The sequence below is a fragment of the Polypterus senegalus genome, chromosome 5 (genome assembly GCF_016835505.1).
Source record: "Polypterus senegalus isolate Bchr_013 chromosome 5, ASM1683550v1, whole genome shotgun sequence".
Taxonomy (NCBI): domain Eukaryota; kingdom Metazoa; phylum Chordata; class Cladistia; order Polypteriformes; family Polypteridae; genus Polypterus; species Polypterus senegalus.
This window is the reverse complement of record NC_053158.1, coordinates 129,413,695-129,435,175: the sequence shown is the minus strand read 5'-3', so window position 1 is coordinate 129,435,175 and position 21,481 is coordinate 129,413,695.

The window sequence follows — 21,481 nt, the reverse complement described above, 5'->3', positions numbered from 1 at the left end:
GTTTTTACATGTTGGTGTTTTTGTGCTGTTATTAATTTTTGTAATTCACTTTGTGATTTATTTGTGTCATCATTTGGTTTGGAGTTGTATGGACGCCACTTTTGTCTTGCATGCATGTTGCCATATTGTTGATGACACAACCCATTACTAGTCATGTCTGCCAATGTAAAATTTAGCAGCACACTCAGAAAGGTGCCTGGAATTTGGATTAGAACACTACGTTGCAAAGACACTGAACTTATAAAATAGAGAAACTTTAAAGGTTTCAATTTTATTTAGAATTTTAGACTACTATTTTTGATTATTATTTCTTTTGAATACCATTTTATGATGTTTCTTTGTTGAAACAATTCATTATAGTCTACTTGGAACTTTCATCATATGAAATCAAAAAGGAAAATGGAACCAAATTATTGTTTACAAGAATGAAAATATTGCATTACTTTTCATTTAAGACATAGTCCATTGTATTTTTAAAATTCTGAGTTCTTATTTTAATTAAGAGTAAGTGGTTAGAAGTTCTGTCTCATAGCTTCAGAGTCCTGAATTTAAATCCTGAGCCTGTTTGTGTTCTTTATATCTCTTCCATGTCTGCATGGGTGTTTTCCTGATTTTTCCAAATACATTGCAAAATATGCAGATTCTTTCCAGAGAAGGTTACTGTTGATGCTACAGCTTCTGATGACATTTTAGACAACTGTCTGCTTCCAACTTTGAGTCAACAGTTTGGGAAAGCTGTGGCCAGATGACATTATTTCTTTATGGGTTAGCAGGGTGGTACATCGACTTACCTACAGGTTACATTTTGGCACTGGGGGATACAAGTCAAAATAGGTGTATCTCGATAATTATAGGGAAAGTCAAATATACTATACAACAAAAGATACAATAATATCACACATATTTAAATAAACCTCCTTGTCTTTCAAAATTGTTGCTATTGTAGAGTGGGACCAACGAAAGTTGCCTTTGATAACATTCACTGCTTTGCCACTTTCGTATTGTTTGATAACTTTTAACTTTGTGTAATGACTCGACATGGGTGACATCAGGCAGAGTATCAGGGCAGCCATACATTGTGAAGGAGCTTAAAAGAGGAGTGACGGACAGCACGGCAGGTCAGATGGTCCAAATCGGACCTGGCAAATGACAAAGATGGCAGCGTGAGGACACTTAAAGGCAGTGGTCCCTCTTGAAGATGAAGAGGATGCTGTCCTCAAAAGTCTTCACATAGTACAAGCTGCCTGCTCTTCTTTGTTGGGTCCAAGTAGGACTGTCCAAATTATGTTGTTTACTGCATTTCTTTTAAGCTTGTGGAATTTTAGGGTATAATGCACTTGATTTATGAAAATGTATACAAAACCCACACAAGAGACACAAGTGAACAAGACTGGAAGCAAGAAACTGGTGCCTGATACGCTATGAGACTATTACCAAAATGTAACATAGTATTGTATTCTTTTTTCTTAGTACATAAAGTACACATTAACATATAATAAAGATTACTTACATATATCTATTTATTATAGCTGATCAGTACTGTACATGCATACAGTATATACACTCACCTTAAGGATTATTAGGAACACCTGTTCAATTTCTCATTAATGCAATTATCTAATCAACCAATCACATGGCAGTTGCTTCAATACATTTAGGGTGTGGTCCTGGTCAAGACAATCTCCTGAACTCCAAACTGAATGTCAGAATGGGAAAGAAAGGTGATTTAAGCAATTTTGAGTGTGGCATGGTTGTTGTTGTCAGACGGGCGGTCTGAGTATTTCACAATCTGCTCAGTTACTGGGATTTTCACGCACAACAATTTCTAGGGTTTACAAAGAATGGTGTGAAAAGGGAAAAACATCCAGTATGCGGCAGTCCTGTGGGCTTAAAATGCCTTGTTGATGCTAGAGGTTTAGAGGAGAATGGGTCGACTGATTCAAGCTGATAGAAGAGCAACTTTGACTGAAATAACCACTCGTTACAACCGAGGTATGCAGCAAAGCATTTGTGAAGCCACAACACGCACAACCTTGAGGCGGATGGGCTACAACAGCAGAAGACCCCACCGGTACCACTCATCTCCACTACAAATAGGAAAAAGAGGCTACAATTTGCACGAGCTCACCAAAATTGGACAGTTGAAGACTGGAAAAATGTTGCCTGGTCTGATGAGTCTCAATTTCTGTTGAGACATTCAAATGGTAGAGTCAGAATTTGGCGTAAACAGAATGAGAACATGGATCCATCATGCCTTGTTACCACTGTGCAGGCTGGTGGTGGTGGTGTAATGGTGTGGGGATGTTTTCTTGGCACACTTTAGGCCCCTTAGTGCAAATTGGGCATCGTTTAAATGCCACGGGCTACCTGAACATTGTTTCTGACCATGTTCATCCCTTCATGACCACCATGTACCCATCCTCTGATGGCTACTTCCAGCAGGATAATGCACCATGTCACAAAGCTCGAATCATTTCAAATTGGTTTCTTGAACATGACAATATGTTCACTGTACTAAAATGGCCCCCACAGTCACCAGATCTCAACCCAATAGAGCATCTTTGGGATGTGGTGGAATGGGAGCTTCGTGCCCTGGATGTGCATCCCACAAATCTCCATCAACTGCAAGATGCTATCCTATCAATATGGGCCAACATTTGTAAAGAATGCTTTCAGCCTTGTTGAATCAATGCCACGTAGAATTAAGGCAGTTCTGAAGGCGAAAGGGGTCAAACACCGTATTAGTATGGTGTTCCTAATAATCCTTTAGGTGAGTGTACACTCTCTTTTATCTATATAGAAAGTGATGCAAATTAATTTTATTTTGGTTTTGTACATTTAAAAATGATTTTGTGCATAGTTTCATTCAGCATTGTTTGTTTTGACCCAAAATAGGAGATACAGTAGCTGTGCAGACAGCCGTGCAACCTCCTTTTCAGTCTGTCATTATACACAGTTTCTTTGTCTCATCTAAAGCACTATTGACCAGTGGCACACTTTCTGTCATCTGTTTACTTATTTATTTTTTGTCAGCTGAGTCATGGCAATGCAAACTGATATAAAATGTGAAAATAAAGAGATGGAAAACAAAGGGTACTATCAGATTTCTGTTTCTTTTGGGAGGAAGAAATAGAAAGATGTTTTTGTACTCTGTAAAACTATTAAGTTTATTTTAAAATAGATTTTGGCATTCTTGTGAGCAGCAGAGAGAAGCTTCATTGTTTGTATGTAAGTTAAAGGGACCTTCAAAGAACAGACAGGGGTCTGATACACATACTTTGTGTGTTTAGAATTCTTAACCAAAACTAAATCATTATTCAAAGTCACAGTCATTTCCAAATGACTTAAATAACTTATTTTCTTTTTCTTGTTTTGCCATCTATCAATGATCTTTTTAAATGATCCAAAATATGGACACGTGTCTTCTAAACATCAGGCATTGTACTATGTTCACCCATCAACAACAAGGTGATTCTGATGAAAATAACACTTCAAGAAGATCCAAAACTAAAGTATCTTTGTGATAATATCACAAATGATACATTTTATAACAAAGTGAAATAGTAATTGTTGCAAAATTTACTAAAATGAATGATGACATTCTCAAATGATATTTTAACATATAACAATTCATAGTTTAAATTATGATTCTTTTTCTGAGCAAACAATTTGAACTGCTTCACTATAGAGCATAATAGCAGTCAGGTCAACATGAATGAATAAACTTTTATTATATGTTGTGATATATGGCCGGGCGGTTTATCCCGCCAATACCCCACGCCGTTAGATGGAGTCATCCCTGCAACATGGAGGTGCCCCGAATTCCAGCAGGGTATCATGGACAATGGGGTTCGGCTTCACAGCCCTGCTGGATGCAGTGGGGCCACTGCAGGGAGGCACGAGTATTTTATTATAGCCCAAAAGTACGCCCTTATCATGGGGACGGAAGGAATGAAGTACTTCCAGGCTGAAGAAAAGAAGAAGATTTCATCTGACCCTTAAGTGCTATAAAATTACATGGACTGAGGGTCAGAAGCACTTCTGGGCCAAGGAATATAAAAGGACTGTGGGAAACTCCAGCAGATGTAGCCGGAGTTGGGAGGAAGTGCAACAGAGCTGCTGGGTGGAGAGGAGGTTTGTTTATTTTGATTATTTGTATTATTATTGAGAATAGTGGAGGTGCTTTGTGCACATTATTGTAATAATAAATTAATTATTGGGACTTTTACCTGGTATTTGGACATATTTTCAGTGGGGTTCCGGGGTCAACAGTGACCCCTACTGTCACAATGTAAATATCAAAATGTACCTTACACGTATTATATTTTATATGTTTACATATTGGCAAAATTGGAAAATGGCAATGTTATGTAACGATTCAACCAAAATTAAGAATAAGAATCAAAACTATCTTCTCATTTGCAGAACTGCCACACAGAGTAAAATGGTACTGCCTCACAGCTGATGCAGTATCCTGGGTCTAAACCCCATTACCAATCTGGTTCATTGTCCATACACGTCACAGGACTACCTCCTAGGCTAATCTGAGGTATGTGATACCACCCTGGAGCGAAAGAGGGTGCTGTTGATAATGGTATTGCCTCTTTTTCATCAGCAGTGGTGAGAAGACGCCAACTGAAGGCAACAGACTCCACCCTTTCTGGTTGGATCACTATAAAACATTCGATGCCCCAGAGAGAGTCATCTCAATCTGGACCTAATCTGCAACCAGAAAAGAGCTCCCGGAAAAGACTGTCAGCCCTGGAGAGTCATGAAGACTGTACCTTGCTACTGTTATTTTGTTAGTTTTGCACCATCGTACACCTTTTTGTTTAATAATATTTAGGTTAATCCTTGAGTGCCCTTCCTCCTGTCCACACTATTAAGAGTTTGCAAATTCTGTGGGTATTCCAGTCTCTCTTAAACACCAAAGATATGTAGGATAGGTTGGTTAGCAACTGAAATGGTCTTCATTTGACTTGGAATCGCCAAAAGATGAGCACACCATTTAGAATTTATTCCTAGCTTATGCCACATATTTTCAGGGTAGGCCACCCTGATTTAAAATAAACAGAAATATTATGTTATGTTAAAAAGCTTTATTCTCAGTTTAAGGTTAAATAATGCTTACCTGTCCATCGTTACAGTTTAAATCATGATTTAACAGAAATTATGTACGTTTCTGAATTACATCTACTAACAGCCAAATAGATTAAAAATGCTGCCAAACTTATTCTTATTTAATTCACTAAAGAAATGAAGAAACATTGTGATCTGAATTCTGCACACTTTAAAAAGGTTTAGAAACTTGTCAGTGAACCCCATAAAACTGAATATATTTGAAATATAACCTTACTTCCTCTATGAATACTACTAGTGCTTTATTATTTTTTATAATTTTATTGTAATCACACAATATTCCATACAAATAGATCAATTTTACAAAAACTTGAAAACAAATCAACCCTCCCTGAGAAAGACAGCATGGCCAGCAGAGTAAAACTTAAAGCTAGTAAAAATAAGTAAATAGATTAATGAAGTGAATAATGATAAATGGCAGAAGAAAAATTAATGGGGAGAGAATCTGCTTCCTCAGTGCTTTAAATGCTTATTCTAAAATGTTATTGATTAGATTCTGCCAGTTTTTGAAAAGGTTCTGCACAGATCCTCCGAGTCCTCTAACTTCAAATAGCATATAACATCAGTTACCCACCGACTTAAAAGAGGAGAGTTAGGATTCTTCCAGTATAGCAAAATAAGTCTGTGTGCCAATAGTGTAGTAAAAGCAATCATAGTTTGTTTGTCCTTCTCCACTTTAAGCCCATCTAGAAGTACACCAAACACAGCTGTTAATGTGTTAGGAGGGATTGTGACACCAAGGCTGTCTGACAGGCATTTAACACTAGAATTACCAGAGCCTACTAAAAACTGTAATTCCGTCCCACCTTAAACTGCTTCTTAAATCCCTTCACACCTCTCCGCCAGCGTCCTTTGTCTTCTAAATGTCCTGATAAAGAGAAGCTAGGAGCAGCCGGCTATTCCATCCCCCCACCAATTTAGAACGTGCACGAACTTCTCTCAGCTCATGCCTTGATTGAGTATCTGGGAGTGAAGTGGAGTTTTAGAGTGGAAATAATAGATCGTTGTTTGGAACACACGCATTTCATGTCTGTTCCGTTTCTACAGTAATCTGTGTCAACACATTGTTAAAACAGAAACGTTTTTTATATTCTAGTAATAGATGACAAAATGTAGGCATAAACTATATAATGTATGAAGCCTGAAGTCCAAATAGCAAAGAAACATTTTTCACAAGAATAACACAATTGCGCTTTTATTCAAAAATATAACTGCAGAAACAAAAAGCCGCCTTAACATGCGACATTGACAGCAATTTATTGTAACTGCCTCCTTGGTTCAAGAGACTCAGCCCCCGCTTGGGAATCAAGAGGTCACGAGTTCGATCCTGCGCCCCTCCGTTTTGAGAAGTAAACTACCCTTAGTCTTACTGTTTTAGAATAAAAGCATACATTTGATTTCAGTCTGTAACGGCCGGTGCAATTTATGAGCCTTGTAAAGGTTAGCTTTTTTTTAATTCACTTTTCATTCGCGTTCAGAATCAATCCATACAACCCCATCTGACGCTGCTGTTTTCACTAAAGACGCGCTATAGCTCTGCAGTGTACCACGATGCACACTAACGCCCCACCGGTTCTGACACACAAACGCTGGCGAAGCTGCCTTCTTCGTATCTCACCGTCACTTGATTTTCTTTTTATTCAGTTTTATTGAGTGTTCCTGCCAGTCCCGCATGTTGCTGTATGCTGTTTCTTTTGTACTCCAGGACATGCAGAGGAAAGAATGGTAAAGACCAGTAACTTCAGCGCTATATGCAATCATCAGACACTCCCCATCTGCCCGTGTCGTTCAAACACAGGAACATATATTGGTGTAAAAGTATAACAAAAGTGCACTTTTATTCAAGTGCACTTTTTCCATCGCCTTTTTTCTGTAAGAAGCAATGTACACACTTCTCTCTATGCTATGGTTTCTATTACACACCTGAAAGAAAGAGACAATACATGTGAAAATATCCAGCATACAGCAACATGCGGGGACTGGCAGGAACACTCAATAAAACTGAATAAAAAGAAAATCAAGTGACGGTGAGATACGAAGAAGGCAGCTTCGCCAGCGTTTGTGTGTCAGAACCCGGTGGGGGGCGTTAGTGTGCATCGTGGTACACTGCAGAGCTATAGCTGCCTTTAGTGAAAACAGCCGTGTCAGATGGGGTTGTATGGATTGATTCTGAACGCACTGAGCTTAATGAAAAGTGAATTAAAAAAAAGCTAACCTTTACAAGGCTCATAAATTGCACCGGCCGTTACAGACTGAAATCAAATGTATGCTTTTATTCTAAAACAATAAGACTAAGGGTAGTTTACTTCTCAAAACGGAGGGACGCAGGATCGAACTCGTGACCTCTTGATTCAAGCGGGGCTGAGTCTCTTGAACCAAGGAGGCAGTTACAATAAACTGCTGTCAATGTCGCATGTTAAGGCGGCTTTTTGTTTCTGCAGTTATATTTTTGAATAAAAGCGCAATTGTGTTATTCTTGTGAAAAATGTTTCTTTGCTATTTGGACTTCAGGCTTCATACATTATATAGTTTATGCCTACATTTTGTCATCTATTACTAGAATATAAAAAACGTTTCTGTTTTAACAATGTGTTGACACAGATTACTGTAGAAACGGAACAGACATGAAATGCGTGTGTTCCAAACAACGATCTATTATTTCCACTCTAAAACTCCACTTCACTCCCAGATACTCAATCAAGGCATGAGCTGAGAGAAGTTCGTGCACGTTCTAAATTGGTGGGGGGATGGAATAGCCGGCTGCTCCTAGCTTCTCTTTATCAGGACATTTAGAAGACAAAGGACGCTGGCGGAGAGGTGTGAAGGGATTTAAGAAGCAGTTTAAGGTGGGACGGAATTACGAGTTTTTTCGTAGGCTCTGGTAATTCTAGTGTTAAAGATTTTAGTCCAGAATGATGTTAATTTGGTGCAGGCTCAAAACATGTGACCCAGTGAGGCTGAAACTTGATTGCAGCGTTCGCAGGTTGGATCTTGCCCTGGAAACATTTTGGACAATTTTAAATGAGACAGATGTGCTTGATATATACTTTTGAGTTGAATAATTATTATATGCTTTGCACATATGGAGCTTGAGTGAATTCTCTGTATTTCTACCTTCCACTCCTTTTCTGATATGTTGAGTGAAAGATCCGTTTCCTACTGTCCTTTTGGATCTTTGAAAGAAAGGGACTGTGTAAAATGGTTTTATATATTGCAGAAATGCTGTGTAAGTCTTCGAAACTGAGCAATATTTTTTCCAGCATAGAGGGAGGTGGGAGGTGAGGAAAATTGGGCAGGTTCTGTTTAACAAAGTTTATAATTTGAAGGTCGTGAAAGAAATGTGTTGCGGGAAAGTGAAATTTGCAATGTAATTGTTTTTTGGATGCAAAGATGTTGTCTATGTACAGATCTCTAAGTGATTTAATCTGAAATGTTTTCCAGACATTAAAAACTGCATATGTTTGTGAGGGTTGAAAAAGGTGGTTCAAGAAATAATCAATTCTTGAGTAGCAATGATGAACTGGTGAGTAGAAGGAATATGCTCTTGAATTTGGGTTTAGAAATCTCCAGGGGTCTGATAAGTTGTGGTCAGTTACAAACTGTGTAATTGTCTTTGCAGTGTTAGATGTCCTCACCCCTGTGACAGGAGATCTATCTAGGTCTGGATTTACAACACAAGTCCACAGCCATTATAATTTCATTATCACATTGGGAATGGAAGCAAATACATTTTGCATAAATTCCCTGTCATCCACATTGGGTGTATAAACATTTATCAAAATCACTTCACAGTAAAATAAATTACTCATGACAATCACATATCTCCCTTCAGGATCAGATACTACATCTGATACTACAAATGAGACTGTTCTATGTATAAAAATTCCCACACTTCTAGTTTTCTTTGTAAAGCTGGAATGGAACATTTAGCCAGTTCAGTTCATATATATATATATATATATATATATATATATATATATATATATATATATATATATATATATATAGTGACAGGTGGCCGGGTCCCATGCCCGGCCAGGACACCCCTTCTGTATATGTTTCGGGGGAGCAGCTATGGACATCTCACTGCCTCCCCCGGGATGCTTGGTGGCAGCCTCCCTGGCCGACGATGGTGCCTCAGTTTATCGTAGGGTTTCATGGGAGATGTAGTTCTCCACAACCCTGTGGGGAGCTGGGGTGGCCGCCAGGGGGTGCTGCATGGAGCCAGGAACCCACCTGGACATCTCTGCAGCCCCACCCGGAGGTGCAATTAGCCACAGGTGATCAAGCACCTGGAGCACTTCAGGGTGGGCTATAAAAAGGGCCAGCATCCACCACTCAGGGGCCAAAATCGGGAGGAAGAGGACGAGGTTACCTGGGAGGAGTGGTGGTGCCAAGGTGGAGAGAAAAGAGTGTTTGTGCTGTAGTAAGTGGTTATGGGACTGTGTTGTGGCTGGAGGGATTATGGGGAAGACGTGCCCTTCCAGCTGAAGAAAAATAAAAAGACTGTTTATTTTACATGTGCCTCTGCGTAAGACTGTGCCGGGTCAGGCGCTATATAGCACCTTTCACAACTGGCGTAGTCGGCAGGATCCCGGTCCATCCAATTGGACCGGAACCTGCAGTAAAATTTGTGTGGAGACCCGGCATAGCAAAGCGCAACAGCGCGAGGCACGTGCTCGACTCTGCTGCGCGGAGAGCACGCTCCCGTCGCAGCTACAGGCGACCACGCCCGGCCCCGAGAGAAGAGCACAGCGCAATGAAGCGCGCACAAGTGGCGGGAGCTGGGAAATACAAGACAGCGCGAGAGAGGTACGAAGCGCGCACATGCGGCAGGGGCCGCAAGCCAGCATGCGCAGCACAGCACGAGAGATGGGGAAGAAAAAAGCTCGGCGGACACAGAGGTCAACTGGCAGACCCGCCACGCTTGTCCGCCGCACGGGTTACCACTGGAGGTAGGTGACGGGCCCTAGGCTGAAGGGCTGCGGGTATGTTTTTCCGCATGTGGGTCATCCTGCCTCCTAGATGACGAGGGGCGAAGCACCCGATGGGGGCAGGGGGATGTGTGTCTATGGCGTGACAGCGGAGCCAGCTCGGGAGAGACCGAGGCAGAACTGTGTCTTCCCTTTGCCCTGGTCAATCGGCTGGAAGGGGAGAGCCCGGACGAGCCTCCCAGCATGGTGTCCCCGCATGATGAGCGTCTCCCTGATACAGTTAACGGGGAAGGGGGGAGGGCATGTGTCAGTCGCCCGCCGAGGACGAGGAACCTTCTCCCCTCACCTCTGGAATGCCCGAAAGAGCCTGCAGAGAGTCTATTAACTTTTCCTGGGCTGCAGGGGAGGTGCAATCAGTCATCCTGGCCCTGCAGTCCTTGTTTAAAGTCTTTCAGGTCCTGCAGGAGTCAAAGGAGGGGCATGAGAAGAAGCTCGGCAGCCCGTGCGGAGCCCTGGCCGAATGACTTCATGCATGCGGAACATCATCCTTCTACCGGCAGGACAGAGCGGTACAGGTGAGTAAAACCTGTGCTGTAGAGGAAAGAGGGCGGTGCGCAGCGGCAGTAGTTATAATTAGTACTGCTTGCCACGCTGCTCCGCCCACTACACAAGATGCTGCCGTGATGACAGACGGCGTGGCAGAAGAGTATGCGGAGAGGCAGCTGGTGAACGTCTGCTGTCAAATGACTCCGCCTCGACTGCCCACGCCTGTCTCACGGCCATCTAAAGGGGTGCAGACAGCCCAGGGTCTCCCTTCTTCCCATAAGGGGACCCAGACTGTCAGTGCACCCCAAAGAAAGAGGAGGACCCGGACACTAAGATCGGGAATTCCTAACAAGGTGCAGTGTAAGCCCGTCGGGTTGACAGTGCCGGAGGGCTACACTGCGGTGGGGCGGAGAGGTCGCAAGCCCTCTTCGGAGCGGGCGAAGGGGCGAGAGTTTCCTGCCTGCTTCCACTCCCGCAAGGGTCAAACTGGAGGGGGTCGGTTATGCTATAACTGCTATCACGGTGGCCACGTCTGGAGGTGTTGTCCAGTGAGGACGTCTGAGTGGCAGGGACATCGGGGCAGCACCCCCAGACCTGTAGCTTATGTTTTCGCAGGGCGCAGCCACGGAGCCAAGTATGCCAATTCCCTATCCTGGAGAGGACCGGCCCTCGTGGGGCAGGCCGATAAGCCCCACAAGGCTCATCTGGGCGAGGGACACTGTGACAGGTGGCCGGGACGCTCCTTCTATATAGCGCCTTTCACATAGATATATATATATATATCTATATATATATATATATATATATATATATATAATTTTTAATGTAGGTAGATCATTTAGAACTGGTCATTTTAAAAGTAGCTCGCAAGCCAAAAAAGTGTGGGCAACCCTGGTCTAAATACTATAAGCAAAACATATATATAACAATCTTGAAAAAGTAAGATAGTAAACCCAGAGAATGGTGTTAAAAAGTGGCCCTGGATAAGCATAGTAAACCCTAATACAATAATAACAATAACAATAAACCAAGGGTATAATGTTTAACAGTCTCCTTTAGAATAGTAAAATTACTAATTTAATTTCTTCCACACATACATACATACATACATACATATACGCATATAACTGTAATTAAAACATAAACAGAAAGTGGCCGAGAAGGGAAAAGGATGTATAATTACAGTACCAGTATCATTGCAAGCAGATCAGACAGCTGGTAATATCTTCTTTGCCATGCCATGACAGGGTGCGACTCACGATCATATTTCAGAAAAATGTCGAGATCAGCTTTCTTAACTGTTTATCTGCTTCCTCCGTAGAGGTATAGATAATGCTTGCCTTGAATATCCACTTTCAGTTTGGCAGTATACAAGTGGCTTTATCTGATATCGGCTTTCTGCAAGCGCTGTTTAATGTAAAAAGCAGCATGTTTAGCAGCTGTTGAGGGTGAGAAATCAGGGAAAATACGATTCAGGTTATTTTCAAATATAATCTCTTGTTTCTGTCTGAGAAATGACATTACATTAAATTTAGATTGTGATTTTTTGAAACGTACAACAAAACTCCTAGGTTTAGTGATATTTGATCCACGTATGCGGTAAGCTGCTGCTATCTCGGTGTCTGATTTAAAGTCCTCTCCAATTATTTTTGAGAATAGTTCAGCTACGAATTTCACTGGGTTTGGACTTTAACGATTCTAATATTATTCCTTCTGCATCCATCTTCCAGAGAAGCAAGTCTGTCTCAGAGTTTTTTGCATTCGGAATTCACAGCTGTTGCCTTTCCATTGACGGTGGATGCCAGATGTTCGGCTGTTTCAATTCGAGTCGTAAATGTTTGCTTAACGTTTTTCAACTGATCACCAAGTGCTCTCAATTTTTCCTCAAACTTTGATGCATTTTCCTGAATATGCTCCTCAATTTTTTCCAGCATACCTTTAAAGGCTGCCTCAAAGCAATTATATACACGCTTCGTCTTTATTATCCTGCCGCAGCTCCACCCGTAGCTTCTCGTTTGTCTTCTCGCTTGTCTTGAACATACCATTTCTTTCTGTCTTTATATCATTCTTTATATCTTGCTTGAGCTCAGTAATCATTACCTTCAGTTCAGACAGATCTTTTCGGCATTTGCGCTCCACAGGTGAAGCACAAGCCCCTTTACAGCTGATGCTCCCAGCTTGCGAGGAGTAGATGATAACGCGTACAGCAAGGCCATTTCCCGTTTCAAGTGATCTTCTGGAATCAGCGAGCTATTGTGACCTGCATCACTTGCACATTCGCTCTCAACTGGAGACGATGCAGCAGACTGTGGTCCCGGGAGATCCATGCTTTCGCCTGTCTGCTCTGGGTCAGTCTCTGTAAGGTCATACCTTGAGGTTGAACTTAGACTTGATACCTTTCTAAGCTTGGGTGTATCTTTGGGTTTCTTTTTAGTTTCTTCCTGAGCCCCTTTCTTACCGTTCATGTTTATATATGCTTGCATATACTGTAATAGAACATCCTCGAGTTGGGTAAATACAGGATACCTCAGGATACTAAAAAAATAAAAGAAAAATTAAAGCCACCACTAACGGAGTTCTGCTTCAAACCTCCATCTCCCGCAATGGACGAGACCAAACATCTACTAACTACTAGTGCTTTAAATGAATAAAATGGCATCAGTTGGCAGTTATCTTAATTGCAATACCCTTTTTCATTTTGGCATTTAGGAATATGAAAATAATTGAACTGTACAGCCATGTCCCATATTCAGATTTATTGTAATGTGCACATAGTTCAATGAAATTCTTACTTGCATAACTCCATCAGACTAGTGACAGTAAAAAATGCCAATTAAAGGTAAAAATACTATGAATCCCATATTGAATGCACCACACATATGCATATATGCAGTACATAAGAGTATGCCTTTAGCAGTAAACGTGATTACTGAGTAACTTTTGAGTCAAGGTTATTATAGTTTTGCCTTTTTATGTTAGTTTTTATTTTTTATATTTCTTTTTGATTTTACTTGAAAATTCAGTTTAGTTTTAGTTTTCCTTCATTGTGTATTTTTAGTTTTAATTTAGTTTTTATTTCACAAAGACATTTATTTCTATTTTATCTATTAGTTTCAGTTTTAGTAATTATTGCATGGAGCCCCTACGGAGTTTAGTTTTGTGTCACAATCAGACAGAACTGTACACTTAACAGATTTGGATACGAGTTTAATGTTAGTGAAAGCTTATTACATTACAGATACTGAATATGAACAATTGTAGCGGGGCTACATAGTAATAGTGTTACTTAATGTTTGTACTGAGTGCGTTTTGTTTCCATCGTCCCGTTTGCTGTTTTTGTGCGTCAGTAAATGTCGTCCCCGTAAATACAAGTGGGACGGATGATGGAAAGAGACCGCAGCCTCAAATTGGAAAACACCTGTTAACTATCAATCAATTACATTCGGCAGTACTATATAAACAATTGGCAGAGAACAGTGGGAGAGAGGAGAGAGACCAGGGTCACATTTCACCACGACACATCAACTTACCTGCTGTTTACCACATCGCACCATTGCAACCAGTTTGTTTTCATTCCGCCAGACTGACTTCAATTCCCTCATCACCAGAGACCCCAGGGTCGGATTACATTATCCACCACAAGCCGAGGATTCATGATGAGGTTGCTCCATTTATTCCGGGAAATACAAACACTTCTCATATCAGTTGACCAGCCTTCCGCATTCAGGACAGTTGTACGCTCGGACTCAAGTTCAATATCATTGCCATTTTCTGTGTTCATTTTTTACTATCTGCGTTTTGTGTTCGTTATATGTTACTGGGGCTAGGGGGTTTGTCATTGAGTATATGTATAGTGTTGTCACGTTATTGCTTTGGTGGTGGTTAATACGTCTATCTTGACTGTCTTCTTCTACTTTTAACCCCTTCCATAATGCTACTGCTTTGATAAGACATAATGGCTTAACAGAGTCTTCCGTTAAAGTGCACAACATTAATAATCTAATAACAAATCTTAATGCACGTAAAAAATCTAGGCAGTGCGGCATAAACACCAATAATTTAATTGAAATTACTACTTCAGATCAACACTGCATTAAAACTATAAAAACGGATTGTAGATTACATAAAAAATACACACAGAGCGGTGTTAACAAAAATAACTTAATTTTGGTTCCGATTACCAATAACACGCATAAAATTCAGCTCTGCCCTTCAGAAACATTAAATATGGCACTATTAAATGTTAGAGCTTTAACTAACAAGACATTTTTTATAAACGATCTTATTAGTGATAGAAAGATTGATTTTATTGCACTATTAATGAAACATGGCTTAACTCAAATGGCGCGGCTGTTTTAAATCGAATCTGCGCCTCCGGATTACAGTTTTACTCGTGCAGACTGCCAGGGGAAAAAGGGGCGGATTGGCAAACATTTACTCGAGCCAATTAAAATGTAAAGATGTTAGTTTTGGTAAATTTAAGTCCTTTGAGTATCTCGCCGTTGTTATTCATGGAGATTCTCACGTTCTAGTATTATCCGTGTATAGACCTCCTAAATATAACGCTTCTTTCCTTGAGGAATTCTCTGACTTAATGTCAATTTTAATTACAAACTATGACACACTCTTAATAGTCGGCGACTTTAACTTTCATATCGACAATCAGTGTGACCAAAAAGTTAAAGAATTCATGAACCTCCTGGACTCTTTTGATTTGAGACAGCTCGTTAATCAGCCTACACATAAAGCAGGTCATACGTTAGACTTAGTGATTACTAAAGGACTTAAAGTTGATATAAAGCAGGTCATTGATATTGGTCTATCAGACCATTTCCTTCTACTATTTAATATAGAAATAAAGATAGAAAACACTCATGAGAAGCATTTTGTTAAAAAACGCTTCTTTGACTCATCAGCAGCTTTAAAACTTACAACATTCTAAGCAATCAGTCCGTTTATAATGCCAACTATAATAGCGAGGATAATGTAAATAGTAAAGTGGAAAACTTTAATTCTAAAGTAAGAACTGCTGTTGACATAGTTGCACCTGAAAAGACAGTTAAAAATCTTCTAGTATTGTTATTCCATGGAAGACCCAAAGAGTGTCTGATTTAAAAAGAACATGTCGTAGAGCTGAGCGTAAATGGAGGAAAACTAAACTAACTATCCATTATGAGATATTGAAGGTTAAAATAACAGAATACAATAACACAGTCCGTCTTGAGAGGCTGCTATTTCTCTAATATTATAAATAACAATGCTAGTAATCCCAGAGTCTTATTTTCTACAATTGATCGTCTGTTAAACCCAGGTAACACAAAGGAATGCCCCAGAATACTTCCAGTGAAACCTGTGAGAACATTGCTGTATTTTTCAATCAAAAATTAATGATATTAGAGATAACATAGTATATCTCCCCAACACTGCAGAACCTCCAAAGCCCCGGTACTCCATTATAAACAAATTAAATGCTTTCACCAGGATAGATTTACCTGAATTACATAGTATAATCTCTCAACTGAAACCCTCCACCTGCGTCCTTGACCCAATACCAACAAGGTTTTTCAAAGAAATATCAGGCGTGCTAATTGACAATATTCTGGACATAGTTAATTCGTCATTAGATACGGGGGTCTTTCCAGACTGTCTTAAGACTGCTGTAGTTAAACCCCTGCTCAAGAAAATAATCTTGACCCCTCTGCCTTTGAAAATTTTAGACCCATCTCTAACCTGCCCTTCTTAAGTAAAATTCTAGAGAAGGCAGTCATTATGCAGTTAAATGACCACCTCAATAAACATGCTATTCTTGATACTTTTCAGTCAGGCTTCAGAACAAATCACAGCACAGAAACTGCACTTGTTAAAGTAGTAAATGACTTGCGGGTAAATGCAGACAGAGGCCATTTATCTGTTCTCATCCTCTTAGATCTGAGTGCTGCATTTGACACCATTGATCACAATATTCTTAGAAATCGCCTTAGTCAATGGGTGGGCCTCTCTGGCAGTGTCTTAAATTGGTTTGAATCCTACCTGGCAGGAGAAAATTCTTTGTGAGTTGTGGTAATCAAATCTCAAAGACACATGATATCCGATATGGTGTTCCACAAGGCTCTATCCTGGGTCCGCTGTTTTCTCAATCTACATGCTTCCGTTAGGTCAGATTATCTCAGGTTACAACGTGAGCTACCACAGCTATGCTGATGACACACAGCTGTACTTATCAATAGCACCTGATGACTCCGACTCTTTCGATACACTAACACAATGTCTTACTGGTATTTCTGAATGGATGAATAGTAATTTTCTCAAACTAAATAAAGAAGAAACTGAAATTTTAGTAATCTGGCAATAATGGATTCAATGAGGTTATCAGAAATAAACTTGATGCATTAGGATTAAAAGTTAAGACGGAAGTAAAAATTTAGGGGTAACTGTTGACTGTAATCTGAATTTTAAATCGCATATTCATCAGACCACTAGGACAGCATTTTTCACTTAAGAAACATAGCAAAAGTTAGACCTCTTATATCATTGAAAGATGCTGAGAAATTAATTCACGCTTTTGTTTTCAGTAGACTAGATTACTGTAACGCACTCCTCTCAGGACTACCCAAAAAGACATAAATCATTTGCAACGAGTGCAGAATGCAGCTGCTAGAATCCTAACTAGGAAAAGAAAATCCAACACATTTCTCCAGTTTTGATGTCACTACACTGGTTGCCTGTGTCATTCAGGATTGACTTTAAAATACTGCTTATGGTTTATAAAGCCTTAAATAATCTCGCTCCATCTTATATATCGGAATGCCTGACACGTTATATTCCAAATCGTAACCTTAGATCTTCAAATGAGTGTCTCCTTATAATTCCAAAAGCTAAACTTAAAAGAAGTGGTGAGGTGGCCTTCTGCTGTTATGCACCTAAAATCTGGAATAGCCTGCCAATAGGAATTCGCCAGGCAAATACAGTAGAGCACTTTAAAACAACTGCTGAAAACACATTACTTTAACATGGCCTTTTATAACTTCACTTTAACTTAATACTGATACTCTGTATGTTCAATTCATCATAATAACTATTCATGTGGCTCTAAAATCCGTACTGACCCCTACTCTCTCTTCTGTTTCTTTTTCCGGTTTCTTTGTGGTGGCGGCCTGCCCACCACCACCTACTCAAAGCATCATGATGCACCAACATTGATGGACTGAAAGCCAGAAGTCTACGTGACCATCATCATCAGGTCCTTCCATGAAAACCCTAAATACAAAGAGGACTGTTTGATTTATGTTAGGTAGATTGCCCAGAGGGGACTGGGCGGTCTCTTGGTCTGGAACCCCTACAGATTTTATTTTTTCTCCAGCTTTGGAGTTTTTTTGTTTTTCTGTCCACCCTGGCCATCGGACCTTACTTATTCTATGTTAATTAATGTTGACTTAAGTTTATTTTTTATTGTGTCTATTTTTCTATTCAATTTGTAAAGCACTTTGAGCTACATTTTTTGTATGAAAATGTGCTATATAAATAAAGGTTGATTGATTGATTGATTAATATATATATATATTTTCTACGTTGGGAATGTCAATAGTGTTTCGTTTTTCATTTAACATATTCACTTATTTGACATACCTGTTTTTGTGTGCTTGTTTAAACTGTCGATTGTGGGGAAATTTCATTTGTTAGAGGTACGGCTTGATATTTAGATTAGCCTCAGTAATTTATCGAGGCCTCAGGTATGGAGGTGTAGCTGCCGGCTGGATAAGGGGTCGGCCGTTACAGAATTTTACACAATTTTATAATTTTTAAAATATTTTCTATGTCATTTGTGCTGAAAAAAATCTACGCTGACTGTTGGCACTTTATCTTTTCCTTTAATTGCCCAAAATGGGTTAATTTGTAATGAAATTTAGGTGAATTGTAAGGTTTGAGGGTTTTGGTTTTTTTTTTTTTTACTATAAATGTCTATAGCACACAACATATCCTGCTCCAAGACAATGAATGAAAGCCCATGCTGGGCTTTTTTTTCTACCAACCATATTGATCTCCGATTCCATCTCAGGCATATACAATTTATAGACAGAATTTTGCCACCAGCAGACCTGAAAAGATATCAAAAATCAGAAAACAGATTCTACTGTGTACTGTGTTGTACTGTATGTGAAGGGTAGGGGTGGTGAGACTTGAATAGCCATTGTATAAGAACAGTAAACCCTTAATGAGCAGAGTAAGAGCAGGTAATAGATGTATGGACGGGCACAAAATGACAGAGAGAGCATCTGACATTAAGAACAATATATACATTATCTAAACCTGATAATCCAGAGTAGCATTGCATGAAACCTGGAGCCTATCCCAGCAGGTTTGGATGCAATACAGGAAGAATCTCTGATATGCAATATGAATGATATGGCTGATGTTATGAACAAAAAGAATATATTTCAACTATCTATTTTGAGAGAGAGAGAAACATTGAAAAAAGGGGAACAAATATTTTAAAATTCTGCTACTGGATTATTTTCACAGTATCAGGTGTGTTGTGCTGTGAATATGAACTAAAAAAGATAAATTAACAAATTTAGAATAAATATAGTTTTTCATCATTTGGCAGACTCTCTTCACCTACCTGCCTTTAGTTCAGTTGTCAACTCAGGAATTTTACAAAGTTTGTATCGCTTCATTGTTGAACAATGTTTATGAAGCAAAAGTGATTGGTCAGTAACAATATGCTGATCTTGTATGATCACCTAGTAAATCTCTCGATCAGTGTTATTTTATTTTCAAAACTCTGGAGTGGTCTCCCCTAGACTTTCTTGTATACTCAGATATGGGGATGGATATTTGAAGAGTAAACTGCAAGACAATGATTATATTTTTATATTATTTAAATTAAAGACCCATCAATAACAAGTCAAATCAAATGAATAATATACATATTAATATATTGAACAATTATTATAAAAGTAAAGTTGAATAAATCAGACTCTGTAGCTGCATGAATAAAAAATATCGAGTATGTGTTCAGGTAAAGTGCAACTTCCGGTTGATGGATTTGGCTCAAAAGTTAATACAGATCCACAATTATTGTGTAACAACCACGTGCCAAATTTTATCCATCTATCTTATTGCATTTTTGAGTTACAGTGATCCTTCGCTATATCGCGGTTCGACTTTCGCGGCTTCACTACATCGCAGATTTTAAATGTAAGCATATCTAAATATATATCACGGATTTTTCACTGGTTCGTGGATTTCTGCAAACAATGGGTCTTTTAATTTAAGGTACATGCTTCCTCAGTTTGTTTGCCCAGTTGATTTCATACAAGGGACGCTATTGGCGGATGGCTTAGAAGCTACCCAACCAGAGCATGTATTACGTATTAACTAAAACTCCTCAATGATATACGATGTGCTTCCCGCGTGGTGCTTGATTGTTTACTTTTCTCAGTCTCTTTTACTCTCTCTGACATTCTCTGCGCCTGACGGAGGGGGTGTGAGCAGAGGGGCTGTTTGCCTAGAGGATACGGACGCTCCGCTAAAAAATGCTGCTTTATCGCGGTGCTTCGGCATACTTAAAAGCCCAAAAGCACGTATTGATTTTTTGATTGTTTGCTTTTCTCTCGCTCTCTCTCTCTGACATTCTCTGCTCCTGACACGCATTCCTTTGAAGAGAAGATATATTTGCATTCTTTTAATAGTTAGAAAGAACTGTCTCGAGCACAGTTTAAACATTTGACTAAAGGGTGTTATTTCATGTTTAGAGGGCTCTAATAATGTTAACAGTGTGGGGGAGTTTATAAGGGCTTAAAATATATAAAAATAACCATACAAACATGGTTTTTACTTCGCGGATTTTCATCTATCGCGGGGGGTTCTGGAACGCAACCCTCGCGATCAAGGAGGGATTACTGTATTGTGTTTACACAGACATAATTCCACAAAACTATTTTCGGACTCAAGGAGTTCTAAAACGTCAAGATTAATCAAAATCTTAAGGTGGAATTCTTTCATGTTTACTATACTTTCTCTATACTTCGTATACAATAAAGTAAAAACTATTTCTCCTTTGTGAAGTGGCAGGTGAAGTACTGTCGACAAAAAACAGGCACTTTAGAAATAAAGTGAAACATTACTCATTCATTATTTTTCTGTCCATACGGTAAAGGTTTTGTTGACCAGTACATTCCAATTTCAGGTGTTTGAATTACATCTTGATATACAATAAGCGCTAAGAAAGGTGGCATGTAAATCACTTTCTATTTCATACGCTTTATTCAGCTTGCTCTGTCATCACCACAAATGCTGTTTGAACACCCGCCCTCCTTCACCAGCTGCCGTTGGCTGGATGAATATACGGGTGGCTCATGGTGGAATAGATTTCTGTTTTAGAGTTTAAGTTACAAGGGTTAAAGATTAACAGCAAGAATATTAATTCAAAAACTAAAACTAAAAACATTTTTAGTAAATTATTATTTTATTTCTGATAGTCTTTCCAGCTACTTTAATAGTTTGGTTTAGTATTTTATTTCAGTTTATGAAAATGTATGTTTTATTAATAGTTTCAATTTTGATTTTAGTTTTCATTAACTAATAACCTTGTTCTGAGTAACTTTTTAAAAAAACTCACTGAATCTAGAAGTGCTAATGTAATTTTTCCATTTGCCCAGACAGAGAAGGGGAAAAATAACTGTGCAAGATAATATTAGATCATGATTTACAGTCCCATCTAGGCATTCTACCTAACATACATGAAACAGTCCTCTTTGTATTTAGAGTTCTCTTGGAAGGACTTGATGATGATGGTCACACAGACTTCTGGCTTTTAATCCATCAATGTAGGAACATCACGGTGCTTTGATTAGGTGGTG